This window comes from Cryptomeria japonica, chromosome 5, assembly GCF_030272615.1.
Source record: "Cryptomeria japonica chromosome 5, Sugi_1.0, whole genome shotgun sequence".
NCBI classification, from domain to species: Eukaryota; Viridiplantae; Streptophyta; class Pinopsida; order Cupressales; family Cupressaceae; genus Cryptomeria; species Cryptomeria japonica.
The window spans coordinates 244502835-244515107 of NC_081409.1; positions in this window are offsets into that span (position 1 = coordinate 244502835).

Genomic DNA, 12273 nt, shown 5'->3' on the forward strand with positions numbered 1-12273 from the left:
TAAAAACTTGTAAGGGCATTTATGAAGGACTCTGAGTTGATTGAACACACGATTAAATGCATGTCCTATCTCTACATCAATGTTATTTTTGAGTTTATGGTGGAGAAAGTTAGATTTCTTTGCAAAGGGTTTTTTTTTGCAGGAGTGGAGCTGAGTAGTGTGGAGTAAGGTGGTAGAGTGGAGTGGGTAGATGACATGGAGGCAAACTTCACTCTGTGAACAAAAAAGCAACTGTGTCTATTCTATGGGGACTTAACAAAGAAAAGGTCGAGAGGAATTTTCAGCTTCTGACACAATGTGTTTTCCTCATTGTAGGCAAAGCTTTTGATTAGGTGAAGCATAGATACAAAATGAGAATGGATATTTACTCATTGATTATGGCATGGGTCTTGGAAGTTGGAGAGGATATAGGTACGGTGAGAAGGGTGATGGAAGCTATAGTCCATAAGGATTTCTTGGATGAGATGGAATCCTTTCTGGAGTGGGTTGTTCCTGGAGAAGGATTGGAGGTTGGTGGACAAGGTGTTAGGGCAGGGTGATCCCTTTTGTGAGGTGGTCATGAGGATTGTGTAAAGTGCATCGTCGAGCCAAGGAAAAAAATGGATGTGAGGCTTTGAAACTCCTAGTGGAAATAAAAGAATTGGAGGCAGTAATTGAAATTGCCCAGGTTGAAGCAGAGGGTGTGGGGAGGAGAGTGTTGCGCCTGAGGAAGCGGAGAGAGATAGAGGGTAAGAAGCTTGGCATCAATGAATCGAGCTCCTTGAACAAGAAGAAATAATGATTAGGTACAATTCCAGTTAGTTTATGCTATGTTTTGTCTTGGTGGGTTTATCCATCTTTTTGTATCTCATCTAGTCTGTAAAGAGGTTGGTTGAAGGGTTAGTTTTTGATGTAGAAGCTATAGTGTTAGTGAACGAGCATTTTGAAAAAGCTCGTTATAGGAGTAGGTGGGATGTCTTACTTTTGGCATATTGTGAACTCTTTGGAAATTTGCATGTTTGGTCATGTATTACTCTTTTTGAAAATTAATAAAATATAAAATTATTACCGAGCAAAAAAATAATAATAGTTAAAAAAACAAAAATTAAATTTTGACATTATAGAAAAAACTTTATTTAAAAAACTATTTTATTAAAATTTATTTTTAAAAAAAAGTTTTTATTTATTAAAAAAAACCTAATAAAAAAATACATTAAAAAAACATTTAAAAAAATAAAATTAAAAAAAAAGACAACCCTTGCGGGCTGTAGGCATACCTGCGGTACCCGTATGTCCTACGGGGCTGTACGGTAACCTACAGTCTGCAGGACCCTACGGTTACTCACATGTACACTGCGGGGCCACAGGGTTGTACCCTACGGTTCTAAAAATTTGCCCAAATAATTTTTTTTTTCAATTTAAAAATAAAATAAAAAATGCACCCCCCCTTCTTTTAAAATTCATTTTTTTATGTAATAAACAAAACAATTTTAATAAAAATAAAAAATACTTTTTATTTAAAAAAAAAAAATCATACTAGCCTACAGAGACATCCGTACGACCAAGGAGGGGGAGAAATTTTCTCAGCTCCAGGTCAACTACTCAGATTTTAGTGAATAGACAAGCGATCGTGAGGTTGTTGGGCCTTCTGAGCGTAATGGCGATGACGGATTTGGCCAAAAATGCTCCAAAATTGAAGATCGTTGCTGGGACAAGTCACCACCCTCTACCTTCAAACGACTCTAAATTTGGCCTCCAATGTCGGATTTGGACAGACAAGAGGCAATTATGACTTTCTTGAACCTCCTCAATCCAATGGTGACCTCAAAATTGACTCAACAAGCTCCTATAATAACCCACAATAGAAACTTCCAAAATGCAAAACTCCAATTTCATCAAAATTCTCTCAAATGGCAAAACAATGGTACTCTAATGGCTCTGATACCATGTGAGAATTTGCCAAGATCTAGAGTCCAATTGATAGCATAAAAGAGAGACTATAATATGTGACAAGAATAAACTATATTCTTATCAATGATGCAAAATACCCAACTAACTGATTTGATTTAAATTGAATTGCTACATACAATGTAAATGAGCTTGTTTATAAAGGCAAGGCCATATGGATATGTGAGCACACAATGATGACATGTGGCTCAATGAGAAACAAGGGTAGGTAGGGTAGGTAGGAGAAATAATAAAATATTCCACAAGAGGTGGATCACCCATCGAAGGTGGAATGTAACAACAAGATAAGACCACAAAAGGTGAAATTTCTCCTACATGCATCATCCCTCTGTGCACACTTCCCTAAGTGTCTCATATCCAAATTACTATGAAATGCATTACCCTAAGTCAACTTAAGTAAAGTGTAATTATGAGACATAATTTACACCAACAAGTGGGTTGATGAATTCTAAATTATAAATATGCATACCTGTTTTATTTATATGATATCTTGCCAATTCTTGTTCATGAGGTCTTTGTTCCGTATCAGGTGAATACTTTCACACAGTCTTATTTACCCTTGTCCTTTTATTTCCCATCTCCTTCCTTTGAAAAAATACTGCTTGAAAATTCTACACCAACAAAATTAACTTCAAAACGTCTTCTTTAAAAAAAAATGTGAATTATCCTTCAATTTTGTTTTCTAAAAAATGAAAAACTTATATTTATATGCAATCGTCCATTGAAAAAATGGCCAAAAGGGGGTTCTATCGAATGTTGACTATTAATATAGGTCATGCTCTATCGAACATGGTTGCTATAAAAAACTTGTGCGCAACATATTCAGTAGAACATATGTTTGATTGAACCCTAATATGTTTGATCAAACATATGTTCTATCAAACATGCTTTCTATGCATCCCCCCCAATCTCTCCAAATTTCTGCAGATTTCTTGCCTTCGAAGCTCTAATTGAAGGCTCAAATGGAACAATCTTGACAAACCCAAATACATGATAGTAGTACCCAAAGTGAGCTTTCTAATGATTATAATTTTAATATGTATTGAGTTTATTATGAATATATTTTTTAGTTTAACTAAACATAGGTTTTTCACCAAACATCAACTTCTATGTTCAACGCTTATGGGAAAATAGTAAAATGAAAAAAAATTCTAAAAAATATCTACGCACTAGGTATTGAAGTCCTCTTTCCAACAAAATAAATAAATTGAATTTTGATACATACACAACAAGTTATGAGTTACCAAATGAACCTATGTCTAAATTATAGTTAACTCGACTTCAAAACTTAATAAAGTATGAAATACTCAACATAATGTTATGAAACCAATTGAAAACACTAGATATTTATGTTACAAACCTAAATTCAAAAGAATCACATTTTTATCTATTTTAGAAAAGAAAGTTGTGTTACCAGTGAGTATCACTCTTTAAAAATGTTGTTTACTATTAAAAACTAGTTTTTAAGGGAGATAGAAAAATGAATACAAATTGATTCGAAAAAATTTCAAAAAAGAATATTTAGAATCTACATACAAAATGTCACAAATCACTAGTTTACATCATCTACAAATTCCTTACGGTTTAGCGACAATAGGTGTCTGAATGTGAAGTTTGTTTTAAAAATGTTTGTTTCAGTGTCAAAGTTGGCTAAAAAGTGTAACCCACTATTGCGGGATCATATTTTCCTAACTACTTTCGATGTCTCCTTACATCCATTAATGATGTCTAAACACTAATAGGTCACACCCTCTTAGTTTGTTGCTTCAATGGCATGATTTATCAATGTCATGTCATATTTCAATATAATTGTAATAATTTAGACATATAATAATTACAAGTATATAATGGAATCTAAGAGATCACATACTACAAAAGAGTTATTTTTGGGCCAAGATGCCCTATTAATCAATTTATACAAAAATAAAATAATCCCTTGAGATAGGGTAATATTGTACAATACTCCTTAAGGAAGAAGCCACTCCCCATTATATCTCTAAGAAATCTCAAACACAATATCGTGCTCAACACATATCCTTACAGTGATATTCACCTTCTTTATATAGACCTCATAGTAACATAGTGGAGGTGTTCCACAATTCCAATAAGGTTTACTCATCACCTAATATTATTAATCACAAATTTATCCACACAACCAAATACAACTAGCTTAAGGTATGTGTTCCATATGTCAACATCTCCATCCAATTAAATACATTATAATTTATCATGTCTCTAGATATATAACATCACATCCCTTCTTGACATTTTTCATACCTTAACATGTGAGAAGCCTAATAGTATGATTGTCGCAAGTCATTACAAATACAACACCATGACTAATCATTCAAACATCCATAATTAATCTTTATAATGGTTTTAGTTTTATGATATCTAGATCCCATTATTTATCCAGAATTTGTTGCACCTATCTAATTTCATTCATCATAGCATGTTCTCCTTTTCTATCATAAATAAATATTGCTTCTATGATGCCATTGATTGTTGTACTGCTTCCTTTGATTTCATGTGGATCTATATTGATTGGCTTGTTGATTTTATTGATTATCATGTATCCATGATGATTTCCTTCACGATTCTTGCCTCTCACAGTGATACAGATGCCAATATAATGCACTTTTCTATCTCTAGAGCTTTCTCCAATGTTTCCCTTTGGTTTAGCTTTCTTTGTTGACTTGGGAAGGAAAACAAAACTTCTCCTCTTATATATATATATATATATATATATATATATATATATATATATATATATATATATATATATATATATATATATATATATATATATATATATATATATATATATATCCCCTATTTTTTGTCTTTTGCTTCTTTGGTTCCCTCTTTAGTAGCTTCTTGGACTTTCTCTACCTTCACTCTCCTTTGGTCTTCATTATGTACAATATCTTGTAATACAACATTTTTCCTCCTATGCTAGAGTTTGATCAACTTATTTTGCACTCTAATGTTTACTATTCCCATATATTTTAACTAAGGATAAGAAAGAGTGATATTCAACCCATCCATATCCAAAGTATAAAATTTTGAATGTAAATCATATTTATCCATAAATAGCTTCAAATTTTCACAATTTTAAATATATTCACTCACTATTTGACTATATTTTTTTTCTTGTACCTATAGTTTCTTTAATTTAATGTTAATAAAGCTATATTTATTGCCAGGGCTTCTATAAATGATAACCTTTGACTTTTGAATCCAATCATGACATTGAAGGGTTGAATCTTACTTCCTTGGGGATGACACATGCATGTACTTGAATCTTCTTTTCCTCCTAATTATTATTCTTCTCCTCCTTCTCATCCTCTTCTATTTTTTCTTTTGGTGCTCATTTGTCTTGAAAATTTTGTTCTAGTTCATATAAAGACAAGTTATTGCTCAATAGCATATACCATCTACTAGTGTCACCTTTTAAGAATATAGCAAAACCTACTTTCCAACCACAAGCTCTCTTATATTGGTTACACCATTCTAATGCATCTTCACTTCCATAAAATTAGGATTCTTCAATGAAACGAGGGTTTAATAAAAGTGATTTCAATAGATCATTCTGCTAGGTTTAGTTGACCAAAGTTTGGTCCAATTAATTCATAATATAATTAGCCTCAAATTAAAAAAACGATATTAATAGACCCCCAACAAATGTTCATGAGATTTTGAGAAATGTAAAAATATCAAAAAAAACCATGATGTGCAACTTATAGAGTGAATTTATGAAAAAATATAAAAATGTAATAACTTTGTCAAATGACTTCAAGTGACTTCAAAGGCCTCCAAATTGGTGCAGTCATCGGTTACAAGGGACCTCAAAGAGATCAATCCAGACTGGGCAAAAAATAGTAAACACAACAAAAACAAGAGGATATGATGGAGGCAATCCAAAACTAAATGAATTAGATCATGAAAACTGATTACAAATAACTGGTAACATCTGAGTTACAAGATTCGAATCACTGGCCTACTACATACATGCTTAATTACAGAATTGGTCAACTCCAAACCTCTAAATATTAAGATATGTCTTCTATGTTCTCCATAATAATTTATGATGCTAAATTAAATTGATTTATATGGTCAAGAGGGATCCGGGTTGGCCCAAGAGGAATCAAATGCTGAAGAACAAGATCAAACGTGAAAACCATCAGGTTGACCTCTGCCAAAGAGATTCCTCCGAAAAATCCAAAGGATGAAGTGCGGATCAGAGGGAAGGTCAGCCACACACCAAGGAACATTGGAATCAACAAACTGGGGCTCTGCAAGCTACGGAAAGGATCCGCAAGATTCGCCAATAGCAAAATAGGTCCAGGCGGTTCCGGTGTTCTAAGCCAGAAAACTGTCTCGAAATCCGAAAGTGATAACTTGTCAGAAAATGATCCAAATGTCCCATGGTTTAGGAATAAGGAAGATGATCATGTTCACAAGCAAAATCCAACTCCGCAAGATCTAGTGAGCCAATGCAAGAAAATGCAGAAAGAAATGTTGAAAGTGCATAACAGAAAACAAACTAAAAAGAAATGTTTTTGGTTGATGCAAGATTGTCAAGAACTTGGGATGCTCCTGCATCACAAATTCACACTATAGTTAGATCAATTGTCCCTAATCAACCTTCTCAAATTCAAATAAAATCACCTTGTTGTTCTATCATAAGAGTGAATTTAGTGGAAACCCTAAGTTTTCAATAACTCACTCAAATCTACTCCAAATTACTTCAAATGTAGATCATAGAAACATCTGTATATCCTTGATCATCCATCCAAAATAATATGTTTTTTAGACAAATTATGATAGATATGCACTTCCCATTATGAACTCAAAAATAAATAAATAAATCACTTGTTTCTTGCCTTCAAGATGCCAAGATCATGCTTTGATACCACTTAATGGAATCCACACATACAATAATTTCGACAATGTAATGTAGAATAGAGATCACATACCACACAAGAGATGTTTGTGGGTTAAGATGTCCTAATATCCAATACATGCAAAAATAGAATAAACATTTGAAACAAGGTAACATCATACAATATTCCTTATGGAAGAAGCCACTCCATGCTATATCTCCAAAAAAATTGAAACACGGTATCATACTCAACACATAAGCCTACTCATCATCTAATACAATTGATTATACAAGGTATCAACATGACCCAATATAGCTAACCTGAATGCAACACATGTTGACATCTCCATCCACTCAAATACATTATAATATCATATCCCTAGATACATAACACACTATCAATCTATAAATGTCAATTATACATTTAAAGACACTAACAAACTCAAATTTTATATTATAGATCTTACCATTACCCCTATATTTGAATTACTTGTTAATTTCTTTCCCAAACATGGGAAAAATGATTTTGTTGTAGCATTTGGAGGTGTGTTAATTGAGGGAAACTATAGAATGAGAATCATATTTGTTTGGAGGTGTAGATCAAAGTATTTTTCCTTGGTTTTTGCCATAATAAAAACATAGCGAACAAATTTCTATTATAGATTTTAAAATATTAGTGTTAGAAGAAAATAACCTAAATTTTGGGGGATAAAAAGAAAACAACAAGAAAGATTTAAATCCCTTTTATGGATATTTTGTGGCTAGAATTTCATGTTTTTCATTAAAAAACAACAAAACAAGGGTGTTGACCCTATACAAAGACAGACCAAGAGGCCACAAGAAACTGGTCAAGAATAGGCCAATGACAACAAAGGCCCAAATAGACCACTTACAACACACTAGCAGAACAACTAGTAACCCACATCAAGGGTGGGGAGAAAAAAAACAACAACTCAAGGAAGAGTTTGGGAGGAGGAAGAACAATGACGCCTACATCGATGAACAATAGTCCAAGCAATATTGTCATTTGGAACACCATCACAAGGGGGATCAAGAGGGGGAACCCCCATAGTGAGACTGTTAGCACAAGGAGTAGAATGTTGACAAGGTGAAACAATCAGCCACCAAAGGCTGGAGCATAACAAAAGCAACAAGCAGAGAAGGGTCCACGAGGCCAGAGGGGGTCGTGCCAACAACAAGTGGCAGAGACAGATCCATAGGGTTCAGGGAGGCCAGACCAGTAGAAGGCAAAATATCATCGTGGGAGGAATCATTAGTAGCCTGTGAAGAGTTTTCAGAGGAAGAATCAGAAGCTAGGATGGGTAGAATTTCATGTTGGTTTTCATGGCTCCAAATATAATGTTTCTCACAATGCCCACCCTAGTGTCTTTAAGACAATATGCATCGTTGTATGATCCTTATTGTGAATCTCTTTCTAAATCAACAGGAAAGCAAATATGAATTAAATTACAAAGACTAGCATGCCTAATGAGGATTAGTCCTTAGATGTTGAAATGATGCATCGATCCTCAACTGGATTTTTACTATAGAAATGAGGTATTCCTAGGGTTGTGGCCATCTTAGTTGTTTCGTGGACTACTATTGGCTGGCTCAACACATGTTTCAACATTTATTTTCCTTATGATTTAAAATTTGATGGTTTATTTGTTCTACCAACATTATTGGTAGCTCATAATTATTAATTTTAAACGATTAGGGTTAAAAATGAGTGCAAGCTTTACACTCACATGTTTAGCTTTACAAATTTTTGTTAATGATTCATGTAAGTCTTGTTAGGATTAAAGTGTCATCAACATTATAAATTTTATATATTTAATTATTCTAAGATATTATTTGTAAATGCATTCATTAAGGATGGATTTATTGGTAGAAACAATTATTTATTTATTATTTATTTGTTAAAAGCATCCCCTGATTTGAGATAAGGTGACAAGGTTTTAGCATGTGTTTTTTTCTTCAAAATTGAGAAATGACTCTGTGTCCAATTTTAGATGTCACATTTGGTGATTGAAAAGAATTTAATTCATAATTATTATATTAGTGCTTAAAAGTAAAAAACTGTGAGGTTGCAAGTACACAAATGCTATTAATTTGAAATAGATTTGACTTTTTTTATCTAATGAATTTTTGTTGAAAGGGTTTTCTCCATGTAAATAATGTGGTGTATAAATATACTTATTTATTTCTTTGTTAATGTTGTTTTACATTTATTTAAATCTCCATTGGTATTATATAAAAGTAAGGCCAAACTTGTAGCATAAAATTCAGATTTCCTTATTGTAGTTGTTTACCTTCATTTTTAACATTTAGTATTAAAATCTAGTCAACTTTGCTTCTTGGAGGGAGGTGTGTAGATTTTTTGTGTTGTAGTAGTAATTTTGTTGATTTGTTTTATAGATTTTTGTGTGATAGTCATGGCTGCATTTATAGCAATGATACCAATTATGTGTTGTGGAAGCTGAAAATGGAGGATCTTCAAAAAGAGAGAGTTAATGGTGATTATAAAAAAAAAAGAATTTTTTTTTAATAAAATAGGTCAAGATGAGTGATACAAAAGGAGAAAAAAATTACATGGTAAAATCTAACTTAGGATGCTCATACCAAGTGACTCCTCACAAGGAGTAGTTTTCCACATATGGAGAATACAACAAATGCCGCATTTACCTTGGGGGCAATAGTTCATATCCTATTGTGGAATGGAAAAAAATACAACTATTATTCAATTATGAGAGGATTAAAACCCTCCCAAGTCTTTTACATATTCCTAAATTAGCTAAAAAAACTAATTTTTATATCCAATTTGAATGATTTAAGAATGCATATAGCATTTGATAAGCATGATTGAAAATTGGTGAGAGGAATCTTGGTGGTAGCAAGAAAGAGAAGATTAAGAACTTTATTTATAGACTAAATGCCACTATTTTAAGTAAGTCCACCTTAGTGAATAAAAAATATGAACATACATGTGTGTTGTGGTGTCATAGATTGGGCCACGCAAGTGAAAAATATCTAAAAACTATTATGAATAAAAAATTGTTTGATGGTTTATCTTATTCTAATAAGTATTTAAATTTTGTAAGACTATGTTTACGAAATAAAACAAATCATTCTTTCCTTCAAGAAATAATAAAGAAAATAGTAAATTAAAAATTATTCATACAGATGTACATGGTAATATGGATACTAATCCTATTGGAAAATATTCTATTGATGATGTTTCAAAAATCATTTAAAGAATTTAAGTCTCATTAGTAATGCAATCAAAACATTAGATTTTTTTTTAAAGATATGACAATGGAGGATAATATTGGTCTAATAAATTTGATGACTTTTGAAAGCATTCGTAAGGCAAATGACTACTCCTAACACACCTTAATAGAATGGAGTTGCATAAAAGATAAACCAAACTATAATAGAAAGAGCCAAAAGTATGTTAAGTGATGCACAATTGTATAGATATTTTTGGAGAAGCAAGCATTGCTAACTACTTTATTAATAGATCTTCTTGTAATGCTATTGATTCAACACCTTATGAAGTGTGATAGATAAGAAACCTTATGTTTCACATTTAAAGAGTTCTAATTGTGAGAGCTTTGTCCATTTGCCTAAAGAAAAGTGTTTTAAGTTAGATAAAAAAGAATCTGAATGTATTTTCTTGGGATATGGTAAATATATAAAGGTTATAAGCTTTGGGATTCCATAGCAACAAATTCTTTTATTGATTTTCAAGAAACTTGGAGCTATTTCTAATTCTAAATAGCCAGAAGATGAAAAATAAGAAAAGAAAACGCATTTTGAATTGAAGCAATAGTAAACACAAGGAAAAACAAAATGATAGATTTGAGTATGAAGAGGAAGAGGGTTCAAGTGGGAGTTCTAAGAAAGATGATCTTGAAGTTACAAAAGGGGTTGAACATGAAAAGAACCAAAGCGATGTTTACCCTTTGGGTGAACATCTGGCATCGTTGCCTAAATTAATCTAGAGCACGGGAATATACTACATGGCACGTAGATAATGGGACAACCATTACCCGAAGGGACGAGCAGTAACCCCGGTGAAGAGCCTAAACAACTGTTCGAGGGAGAACTAGCACTTACGAAATATTTCTCCTACATCCTATAGGTGGCGATTGAAACACATGTATGAAGAGAAGCCACCACCGAGGATGTTCCAGAGGATGTTGTGTGGAGTGCGCTTGGTGTAAGCCCGACGGTAAATCGTTTTATGAGCAACTTGCCCAACCTTTTGGCACAGGCATTTTTGGCTCTTCAAAACCGTAGGGGAGACACCTATCGGGAGAACCGACGACAGCAAATCCTACGGGAGTTTTAGAAGCACCAAGAAGAGGAGTGCGATGAAACCAAGCAAGGGGTAAATAATCCATGAACTGTGTATGGGCGAAGGAGAATAAACAAGAACACCCCCACTGTATTGGGTATGTCAGGGACATACATTGTATACGAGGGATGAATTAATTAAATTGTTCTTTTTAATATGATGTCTTGTTCTATTTCATAAGGAGAATTTAGAATTAATGCCCAATCTGCTAAATAAGGACAAAAACAAAAAGGAATACGTAGGGGACTCTAAAGCCGCACAATGAGCATTAATTCTCGAGCAACAAGTAGAACAAAGAAGAATATTCAAGAGGATTGCTGAGGAAGGAAGTGACAGAAATGGTAGCAATGGCTCTGGCAAGGGCCAAGATTTGGTGCTAGTTGAAACCACCAGGAAACGCTTGGGGGACCTTTCCCTAACATTGGAGGAGATCGGTGAGGGGAGTACGGTAGAGTCGTACACACCATATAGAGGTGTCGAGACCAGGAGGGAAGATGAGACAGAGACCGAGAATAGAGAGGCGGAGGATACTAGTGCCACCAAAGGTGTCGAGAGGACACAAGGTCACGGTAGTAGAAGCAATATGTTCGGTGCAAGCTCATCACACCCTGGTAGTCAGAGCAACTTGGTGGGACCCAATGGACCAAATCTCAGTGGAATACCTTCGGGAGGACTAGTGTCTAGAGGAGGAGTTCCTGGAGGGTCAAGTCTGAGTTCCAGAGGGTAGACTGGGCCTTCACCTCCGCCAAGGAACGTAATGGTGAATCGACAAAAATTGTCAAAGTTCACCAGAGATGGGAAAGAAGACCCCATATGGCATTGTCGTACATGTGAGACAATCTAGTCAGCCAATGGCGTGGCCGATAGGGCGGAATGGGTGGTGCAATTCCTCGCCACCCTACGAGGAGTAGCCATTGATTGGTACTCGAATGCTGATAAAACCAAACTAACAACTTGGGATGAATTGCACAAAGCCTTCGAAAAGGAGTTTCGACTCCTCAGAGGCGATAATGAAATCGTAGCAGAAATCCTGAGCACCAAGCAAGGGAAAAGTGAGACCATCGGAGCATATAGCGGACAC